The sequence below is a fragment of the Bombina bombina genome, chromosome 3, assembly GCF_027579735.1.
Source record: "Bombina bombina isolate aBomBom1 chromosome 3, aBomBom1.pri, whole genome shotgun sequence".
Lineage (NCBI taxonomy): Eukaryota > Metazoa > Chordata > Amphibia > Anura > Bombinatoridae > Bombina > Bombina bombina.
The window spans coordinates 824406432-824417080 of NC_069501.1; the positions used below are offsets into that span (position 1 = coordinate 824406432).

Below are 10649 nucleotides of genomic sequence, written 5' to 3' on the forward strand. Positions count from 1 at the left end.
AGAACTTTTCTACCAAAAACTGCTTCAGAAGAAGAAAATACATCAAAATGGTAGAATTTAGTAAAAGTATGCAAAGAGGACCAAGTTGCTGCTTTGCAGATCTGGTCAACTGAAGCTTCATTCCTAAACGCCCAGGAAGTAGAAACTGACCTAGTAGAATGAGCTGTAATTCTTTGAGGCGGAATTTTACCCGACTCAACATAGGCAAGATGAATTAAAGATTTCAACCAAGATGCCAAAGAAATGGCAGAAGCTTTCTGGCCTTTCCTAGAACCGGAAAAGATAACAAATAGACTAGAAGTCTTACGAAAAGATTTCGTAGCTTCAACATAATATTTCAAAGCTCTAACAACATCCAAAGAATGCAATGATTTCTCCTTAGAATTCTTAGGATTAGGACATAATGAAGGAACCACAATTTCTCTACTAATGTTGTTGGAATTCACAACTTTAGGTAAAAATTCAAAAGAAGTTCGCAACACCGCCTTATCCTGATGAAAAATCAGAAAAGGAGACTCACACGAAAGAGCAGATAATTCAGAAACTCTTCTAGCAGAAGAGATGGCCAAAAGGAACAAAACTTTCCAAGAAAGAAATTTAATGTCCAATGAATGCATAGGTTCAAACGGAGGAGCTTGAAGAGCTCCCAAAACCAAATTCAAACTCCATGGAGGAGAAATTGACTTAATGACAGGTTTTATACGAACCAAAGCTTGTACAAAACAATGAATATCAGGAAGAATAGCAATCTTTCTGTGAAAAAGAACAGAAAGAGCGGAGATTTGACCTTTCAAAGAACTCGCGGACAAACCCTTATCTAAACCATCCTGAAGAAACTGTAAAATTCTCGGTATTCTAAAAGAATGCCAAGAAAAATGATGAGAAAGACACCAAGAAATATAAGTCTTCCAGACTCTATAATATATCTCTCGAGATACAGATTTACGAGCCTGTAACATAGTATTAATCACGGAGTCAGAGAAACCTCTATGACCAAGAATCAAGCGTTCAATCTCCATACCTTTAAATTTAAGGATTTCAGATCCGGATGGAAAAAAGGACCTTGAGACAGAAGGTCTGGTCTTAACGGAAGAGTCCATGGTTGGCAAGATGCCATCCGGACAAGATCCGCATACCAAAACCTGTGAGGCCATGCCGGAGCTATTAGCAGAACAAACGAGCATTCCCTCAGAATCTTGGAGATTACTCTTGGAAGAAGAACTAGAGGCGGAAAGATATAAGCAGGATGATACTTCCAAGGAAGTGATAATGCATCCACTGCCTCCGCCTGAGGATCCCGGGATCTGGACAGATACCTGGGAAGTTTCTTGTTTAGATGAGAGGCCATCAGATCTATCTCTGGGAGCCCCCACATTTGAACAATCTGAAGAAATACCTCTGGGTGAAGACACCATTCGCCCGGATGCAACGTTTGGCGACTGAGATAATCCGCTTCCCAATTGTCTACACCTGGGATATGAACCGCAGAGATTAGACAGGAGCTGGATTCCGCCCAAACCAAAATTCGAGATACTTCTTTCATAGCCAGAGGACTGTGAGTCCCTCCTTGATGATTGATGTATGCCACAGTTGTGACATTGTCTGTCTGAAAACAAATGAACGATTCTCTCTTCAGAAGAGGCCAAAACTGAAGAGCTCTGAAAACTGCACGGAGTTCCAAGATATTGATCGGTAATCTCACCTCCTGAGATTCCCAAACTCCTTGTGCCGTCAGAGATCCCCACACAGCTCCCCAACCTGTGAGACTTGCATCTGTTGAAATTACAGTCCAGGTCGGAAGAACAAAAGAAGCCCCCTGAATTAAACGATGGTGATCTGTCCACCACGTTAGAGAGTGCCGAACAATCGGTTTTAAAGATATTAATTGATATATCTTCGTGTAATCCCTGCACCATTGGTTCAGCATACAGAGCTGAAGAGGTCGCATGTGAAAACGAGCAAAGGGGATCGCGTCCGATGCAGCAGTCATAAGACCTAGAATTTCCATGCATAAGGCTACCGAAGGGAATGATTGAGACTGAAGGTTTCGACAGGCTGTAATCAATTTTAGACGTCTCTTGTCTGTTAAAGACAAAGTCATGGACACTGAATCTATCTGGAAACCCAGAAAGGTTACCCTTGTTTGAGGAATCAAAGAACTCTTTGGTAAATTGATCCTCCAACCATGATCTTGAAGAAACAACACAAGTCGATTCGTATGAGACTCTGCTAAATGTAAAGACGGAGCAAGTACCAAGATATCGTCCAAATAAGGAAATACCACAATACCCTGTTCTCTGATTACAGACAGAAGGGCACCGAGAATCTTTGTGAAAATTCTTGGAGCTGTAGCAAGGCCAAACGGTAGAGCCACAAATTGGTAATGCTTGTCTAGAAAAGAGAATCTCAGGAACTGATAATGATCTGGATGAATCGGAATATGCAGATATGCATCCTGTAAATCTATTGTGGACATATAATTCCCTTGCTGAACAAAAGGCAATATAGTCCTTACAGTTACCATCTTGAACGTTGGTATCCTTACATAACGATTCAATAATTTTAGATCCAGAACTGGTCTGAAGGAATTCTCCTTCTTTGGTACAATGAAGAGATTTGAATAAAACCCCATCCCCTGTTCCGGAACTGGAACTGGCATAATTACTCCAGCCAACTCTAGATCTGAAACACAATTCAGAAATGCTTGAGCTTTCACTGGATTTACTGGGACATGGGAAAGAAAAAATCTCTTTGCAGGAGGTCTCATCTTGAAACCAATTCTGTACCCTTCTGAAACAATGTTCTGAATCCAAAGATTGTGAACAGAATTGATCCAAATTTCTTTGAAAAAACGTAACCTGCCCCCTACCAGCTGAACTGGAATGAGGGCCGTACCTTCATGTGAACTTAGAAGCAGGCTTTGCCTTTCTAGCAGGCTTGGATTTATTCCAGACTGGAGATGGTTTCCAAACTGAAACTGCTCCTGAGGACGAAGGATCAGGCTTTTGTTCTTTGTTGAAACGAAAGGAACGAAAACGATTATTAGCCCTGTTTTTACCTTTAGACTTTTTATCCTGTGGTAAAAAAGTTCCTTTCCCACCAGTAACAGTTGAAATAATAGAATCCAACTGAGAACCAAATAATTTGTTTCCCTGGAAAGAAATGGAAAGTAGAGTTGATTTAGAAGCCATATCAGCATTCCAAGTCTTAAGCCATAAAGCTCTTCTGGCTAAGATAGCCAGAGACATAAATCTAACATCAACTCTAATAATATCAAAAATGGCATCACAGATGAAATTATTAGCATGCTGGAGAAGAATAATAATATCATGAGAATCACGATTTGATACTTGTTGCGCTAGAGTTTCCAACCAAAAAGTTGAAGCTGCAGCAACATCAGCCAATGATATAGCAGGTCTAAGAAGATTACCTGAACATAGATAAGCTTTTCTTAGAAAAGATTCAATTTTTCTATCTAAAGGGTCCTTAAACGAGGTACCATCTGATGTAGGAATGGTAGTACGTTTAGCAAGGGTAGAAATAGCCCCATCAACTTTAGGGATTTTGTCCCAAAATTCTAACCTGTCAGGCGGAACAGGATATAATTGCTTAAAACGTTTAGAAGGAGTAAATGAATTACCCAATCTATCCCATTCCTTAGCAATTACTGCAGAAATAGCATTAGGAACAGGAAAGACTTCTGGAATAACCGCAGGAGCTTTAAAAACCTTATCCAAACGTATAGAATTAGTATCAAGAGGACTAGAATCCTCTATTTCTAAAGCAATTAGTACTTCTTTAAGCAAAGAGCGAATAAATTCCATCTTAAATAAATATGAAGATTTATCAGCATCAATCTCTGAGACAGAATCCTCTGAACCAGAAGAGTCCAAAGAATCAGAATGATGGTGTACATTTAAAAATTCATCTGTAGAGAGAGAAGATTTAAAAGATTTTTTACGTTTACTAGAAGGAGAAATAACAGACAAAGCCTTCTTTATGGATTCAGAAACAAAATCTCTTATGTTATCAGGAACATTCTGCACCTTAGATGTTGAGGGAACTGCAACAGGCAATGGTACATCACTAAAGGAAATATTATCTGCATTAACAAGTTTGTCATGACATTTAATACAAACAACAGCTGGAGGAATAGCTACCAAAAGTTTACAGCAGATACACTTAGCTTTGGTAGATCCAGCAGGCAGAGGTTTTCCTGTAGTATCTTCTGGCTCAGATGCAACGTGAGACATCTTGCAATATGTAAGAGAAAAAACAACATATAAAGCAAAATAGATCAAATTCCTTATAAGACAGTTTCAGGAATGGGAAAAAAATGCCAAACATCAAGCTTCTAGCAACCAGAAGCAAATGAAAAATGAGACTGAAATAATGTGGAGACAAAAGCGACGCCCATATTTTTTGGCGCCAAATAAGACGCCCACATTATTTGGCGCCTAAATGCTTTCGGCGCCAAAAATGACGCCACATCCGGAACGCCGACATTTTTGGCGCAAAATAACGTCAAAAAATGACGCAACTTCCGGCGACACGTATGACGCCGGAAACGGAAAAGAATTTTTGCGCCAAAAAAGTCCGCGCCAAGAATGACGCAATAAAATGAAGCATTTTCAGCCCCCGCGAGCCTAACAGCCCACAGGGAAAAAAGTCAAATTTTTGAGGTAAGCAAAAAATATGATAATTAAAGCATAATCCCAAATATGAAACTGACTGTCTGGAAATAAGGAAAGTTGAACATTCTGAGTCAAGGCAAATAAATGTTTGAATACATATATTTAGAACTTTATAAATAAAGTGCCCAACCATAGCTTAGAGTGTCACAGAAAATAAGACTTACTTACCCCAGGACACTCATCTACATGTTTGTAGAAAGCCAAACCAGTACTGAAACGAGAATCAGTAGAGGAAATGGTAAATATAAGAGTATATCGTCGATCTGAAAAGGGAGGTAAGAGATGAATCTCTACGACCGATAACAGAGAACCTTATGAAATAGACCCCGTAGAAGGAGATCACTGCATTCAATAGGCAATACTCTCCTCACATCCCTCTGACATTCACTGCACGCTGAGAGGAAAACCGGGCTCCAACTTGCTGCGGAGCGCATATCAACGTAGAATCTAGCACAAACTTACTTCACCACCTCCCTTGGAGGCAAAGTTTGTAAAACTGATTTGTGGGTGTGGTGAGGGGTGTATTTATAGGCATTTTAAGGTTTGGGAAACTTTGCCCCTCCTGGTAGGAATGTATATCCCATACGTCACTAGCTCATGGACTCTTGTTAATTACATGAAAGAAACAGAACTTTCCAAGATAACAACTTGATATCAATGGAATGAAGGGGTTCAAACGGAACCCCCTGTAAAACATTAAGAACAAAGTTCAAACTCCATGGTGGAGCAACAGTTTTAAACACAGGCTTGATCCTAGCTAAAGCCTGACAAAAAGCTTGAACGTCCGGAACTTCTGACAGACGTTTGTGTAAAAGAATGGACAGAGCTGAAATCTGTCCCTTTAAGGAACTAGCGGATAAACCCTTTTCTAAACCTTCTTGAGGAAAAGACAATATCCTCGGAATCCTAACCTTACTCCGTGAGTAACTCTTGGATTCGCACCAATATAAGTATTTGCGCCATATCTTATGGTAAATCTTTCTGGTAACAGGCTTCCTAGCCTGTATTAAGGTATCAATAACTGACTCAGAAAAACCACGTTTTGATAAAATCAAGCGTTCAATTTCCAAGCAGTCAGCTTCAGAGAAATTAGATTTTTATGTTTGAAGGGACCCTGGATCAGAAGGTCCTGTTTCAGAGGTAGCGACCAAGGTGGACAGGATGACATGTCCACTAGATCTGCATACCAAGTCCTGCGTGGCCATGCAGGCGTTATTAGAATCACTGATGCTCTCTCCTGTTTGATTCTGGCAATCAATCGAGGAAGCATCGGGAAGGGTGGAAACACATAAGCCATCCCGAAGGTCCAAGGTGCTGTCAAAGCATCTATCAGAACCGCTCCCGGATCCCTGGATCTGGACCCGTAACGAGGAAGCTTGGCGTTCTGTCGAGACGCCATGAGATCTATCTCTGGTTTGCCCCAACGTCGAAGTATTTGGGCAAAGACCTCCGGATGAAGTTCCCACTCCCCCGGATGAAAAGTCTGACGACTTAAGAAATCCGCCTCCCAGTTCTCCACTCCCGGGATGTGGATTGCTGACAGGTGGCAAGAGTGAGACTCTGCCCAGCGAATTATCTTTGATACTTCCATCATTGCTAGGGAGCTTCTTGTCCCTCCCTGATGGTTGATGTAAGCTACAGTCGTGATGTTGTCCGACTGAAACCTGATGAACCCCCGAGTTGTTAACTGGGGCCAAGCCAGAAGGGCATTGAGAACTGCTCTCAATTCCAGAATGTTTATTGGTAGGAGACTCTCCTCCTGATTCCATTGTCCCTGAGCCTTCAGAGAATTCCAGACAGCGCCCCAACCTAGTAGGCTGGCGTCTGTTGTTACAATTGTCCAGTCCGGCCTGCTGAATGGCATCCCCCTGGACAGATGTGGCCGAGAAAGCCACCATAGAAGAGAATTTCTGGTCTCTTGATCCAGATTCAGAGTAGGGGACAAGTCTGAGTAATCCCCATTCCACTGACTTAGCATGAACAATTGCAGCGGTCTGAGATGTAGACGTGCAAAGGGTACTATGTCCATTGCTGCTACCATTAAGCCGATCACCTCCATGCATTGAGCTACTGACGGGTGTTGAATGGAATGAAGGACACGGCATGCATTTTGAAGCTTTGTTAACCTGTCTTCTGTCAGGTAAATCTTCATTTCTACAGAATCTATAAGAGTCCCCAAGAAGGGAACTCTTGTGAGTGGAAAGAGAGAACTCTTCTTTTCGTTCACCTTCCATCCATGCGACCTTAGAAATGCCAGTACTAACTCTGTATGAGACTTGGCAGTTTGAAAGCTTGAAGCTTGTATCAGAATGTCGTCTAGGTACGGAGCTACCGCAATTCCTCGCGGTCTTAATACCGCCAGAAGAGCACACAGAACCTTTGTGAAGATTCTCGGAGCCGTAGCCAATCCGAATGGAAGAGCTACAAACTGGTAATGCCTGTCTAGAAAGGCAAACCTTAGATACCGGTAATGATCTTTGTGAATCGGTATGTGAAGGTAAGCATCCTTTAAATCCACTGTGGTCATGTACTGACCCTTTTGGATCATGGGTAAAATTGTCCGAATAGTTTCCATTTTGAACGATGGAACTCTTAGGAATTTGTTTAGGATCTTTAAATCCAAGATTGGCCTGAAAGTTCCCTCTTTTTTGGGAACCACAAACAGATTTGAGTAAAACCCTTGTCCTTGTTCCGACCGCGGAACCGGATGGATCACTCCCATTAATAAAAGATCTTGTACGCAGCGTAGAAACGCCTCTTTCTTTATTTGGTTTGTTGACAACCTTGACAGATGAAATCTCCCTCTTGGGGGAGAGAATTTGAAGTCTAGAAGGTATCCCTGAGATATGATCTCTAACGCCCAGGGATCCTGGACATCTCTTGCCCAAGCCTGGGCGAAGAGAGAAAGTCTGCCCCCCACTAGATCCGTTCCCGGATCGGGGGCCCTCGATTCATGCTGTCTTAGGGGCAGCAGCAGGTTTCCTGGCCTGCTTGCCCTTGTTCCAGGACTGGTTAGGTCTCCAGCCTTGTCTGTAGCGAGCAACAGCTCCTTCCTGTTTTGGTGCAGAGGAAGTTGATGCTGCTCCTGCTTTGAAATTACGAAAGGAACGAAAATTAGACTGTCTAGCCTTAGGTTTGGCTCTGTCTTGAGGCAGGGCATGGCCTTTACCTCCTGTAATGTCAGCGATAATTTCTTTCAACCCGGGCCCGAATAAGGTCTGCCCTTTGAAAGGTATATTAAGCAATTTAGATTTAGAAGTAACGTCAGCTGACCAGGATTTTAGCCACAGTGCTCTGCGTGCCTGAATGGCGAATCCGGAATTCTTAGCCGTAAGTTTAGTTAAATGTACTACGGCATCTGAAATAAATGAGTTAGCTAACTTAAGGGCTTTAAGCTTGTGTGTAATCTCATCTGGAGCTGATTCAAGTGTCTCTTCCAGAGACTCAAACCAAAATGCTGCTGCAGCCGTGACAGGCGCAATGCATGCAAGAGGTTGCAATATAAAACCTTGTTGAACAAACATTTTCTTAAGGTAACCCTCTAACTTTTTATCCATTGGATCTGAAAAGGCACAGCTATCCTCCACCGGGATAGTGGTACACTTAGCTAAAGTAGAAACTGCTCCCTCCACCTTAGGGACCGTTTGCCATAAGTCCCGTGTGGTGGCGTCTATTGGAAACATCTTTCTAAATATCGGAGGGGGTGAGAACGGCACACCGGGTCTATCCCACTCCTTAGTAACAATTTCAGTAAGTCTCTTAGGTATAGGAAAAACGTCAGTACTCGCCGGTACCGCAAAATATTTATCCAACCTACACATTTTCTCTGGTATTGCAACTGTGTTACAATCATTCAGAGCCGCTAACACCTCCCCTAGTAATACACGGAGGTTTTCCAGCTTAAATTTAAAATTTGAAATATCTGAATCCAGTTTGTTTGGATCAGAACCGTCACCCGCAGAATGAAGCTCTCCGTCCTCATGTTCTGCAAATTGTGACGCAGTGTCTGACATGGCCCTAATATTATCAGCGCACTCTGTTCTCACCCCAGAGTGATCACGCTTACCTCTTAGTTCTGGTAATTTAGCCAAAACTTCAGTCATAACAGTAGCCATATCCTGTAATGTGATTTGTAATGGCCGCCCAGATGTACTCGGCGCTACAATATCACGCACCTCCCGAGCGGGAGATGCAGGTACTGACACGTGAGGCGAGTTAGTCGGCATAACTCTCCCCTCGTTGTTTGGTGAAATATGTTCAATTTGTACAGATTGACTTTTATTTAAAGTAGCATCAATACAGTTAGTACATAAATTTCTATTGGGCTCCACTAGCAAATAAACTAGCAACTTGGAAATACTTTTCAAGTAATTTACTATAATATGAAAACGTACTGTGCCTATAAGAAGCACAGAAAAAGTTATGACAGTTGAAAATTAATAAACTGAAAAGTTATAGCATCAAATCTTTGTAAAAAACACAATTTTAGCAAAGGATTGCTCCCATTAGCAAAGGATAACTAACCCTGATAGCAGAAAAAAAAAAAAAAAAAATACAGAAATAAACGTTTTTTGTTTTTTTTATCACAGTCAACTACAATCTCACAGCTCTGCTGTGAGTGATTACCTCCCTCAAAACAAGTTTTGAAGACCCCTGAGTTCTGTAGAGATGAACCGGATCATGCAGGGAAGACAATAAACTTCTGACTGAATTTTTTGATGCGTAGCAAAAGCACCAAAAAAGGTCCCTCCCCCTCACACATAACAGTGAGAGAGATCAGTAAACTGTCATAAATTAAATAAAATGACTGTCAAGTGGAAAAAAATAGTGCCCAAAACATTTTTTCACCCAGTACCTCAGAAAATTAAACGATTTTACATGCCAGCAAAAAACGTTTAACATTAATAAATTGAGTGTTATTAAAAAGCCTGTTGCTAGTCCCTGCAAATTAGGCTAAAGTTTTATGCATACAGTATAATTCCAGTGAAGTGCCATTCCCCAGAATACTGAAGTGTAAAATATACATACATGACAGCCTGATACCAGTTGCTGCTACTGCATTTAAGGCTGAGTTTACATTATATCGGTATGGCAGAATTTTCTCATCAATTCCATTGTCAGAAAATAATAAGCTGCTACATACCTCTTTGCAGATTAATCTGCCCGCTGTCCCCTGATCTGAAGTTTACCTCTCCTCAGATGGCCGAGAAACAGCAATATGATCTTAACTACTCCGGCTAAAATCATAGAAAAACTCAGGTAGATTCTTCTTCAAATTCTACCAGAGAAGGAATAACACACTCCGGTGCTATTATAAAATAACAAACTTTTGATTGAAGGTATGAAACTAAGTATAATCACCACAGTCCTCTCACACATCCTATCTATTCGTTGGGTGCAAGAGAATGACTGATAATGGCAGTTAGGGGAGGAGCTATATAGAAGCTCTGCTGGGTGAATCCTCTTGCACTTCCTGTTGGGGAGGAGTTAATATCCCATAAGTAATGGATGATCCGTGGACTGGATACACTTAACAAGAGAAATAAGACTTACTTACCCCAGGACACTCATCTACATGTAGTAGAAAGCCAAACCAGTACTGAAACGAGAATCAGTAGAGGTAATGGTATATATAAGAGTATATCGTCGATCTGAAAAGGGAGGTAAGAGATGAATCTCTACGACCGATAACAGAGAACCTATGAAATAGACCCCGTAGAAGGAGATCATTGAATTCAAATAGGCAATACTCTCTTCTCATCCCTCTGACATTCACTGCACACTGAGAGGAAAACCGGGCTCCAACCTGCTGCGGAGCGCATATCAACGTAGAATCTAGCACAAACTTACTTCACCACCTCCACAGGAGGCAAAGTTTGTAAAACTGATTTGTGGGTGTGGTGAGGGGTGTATTTATAGGCATTTTGAGGTTTGGGAAACTTTGCCCCTCCTGGT

The 10649-nt window shown here is 41.6% G+C and overlaps 1 protein-coding gene across 2 annotated transcripts in view; it reads right to left on the reverse strand.

Moving 5' to 3' along the window:
• The window catches only part of ARHGEF7 (Rho guanine nucleotide exchange factor 7), a 657452-nt gene that overhangs the window by 221753 nt on the left and 425050 nt on the right, over positions 1-10649 (reverse strand). The window lies entirely within an intron of this gene.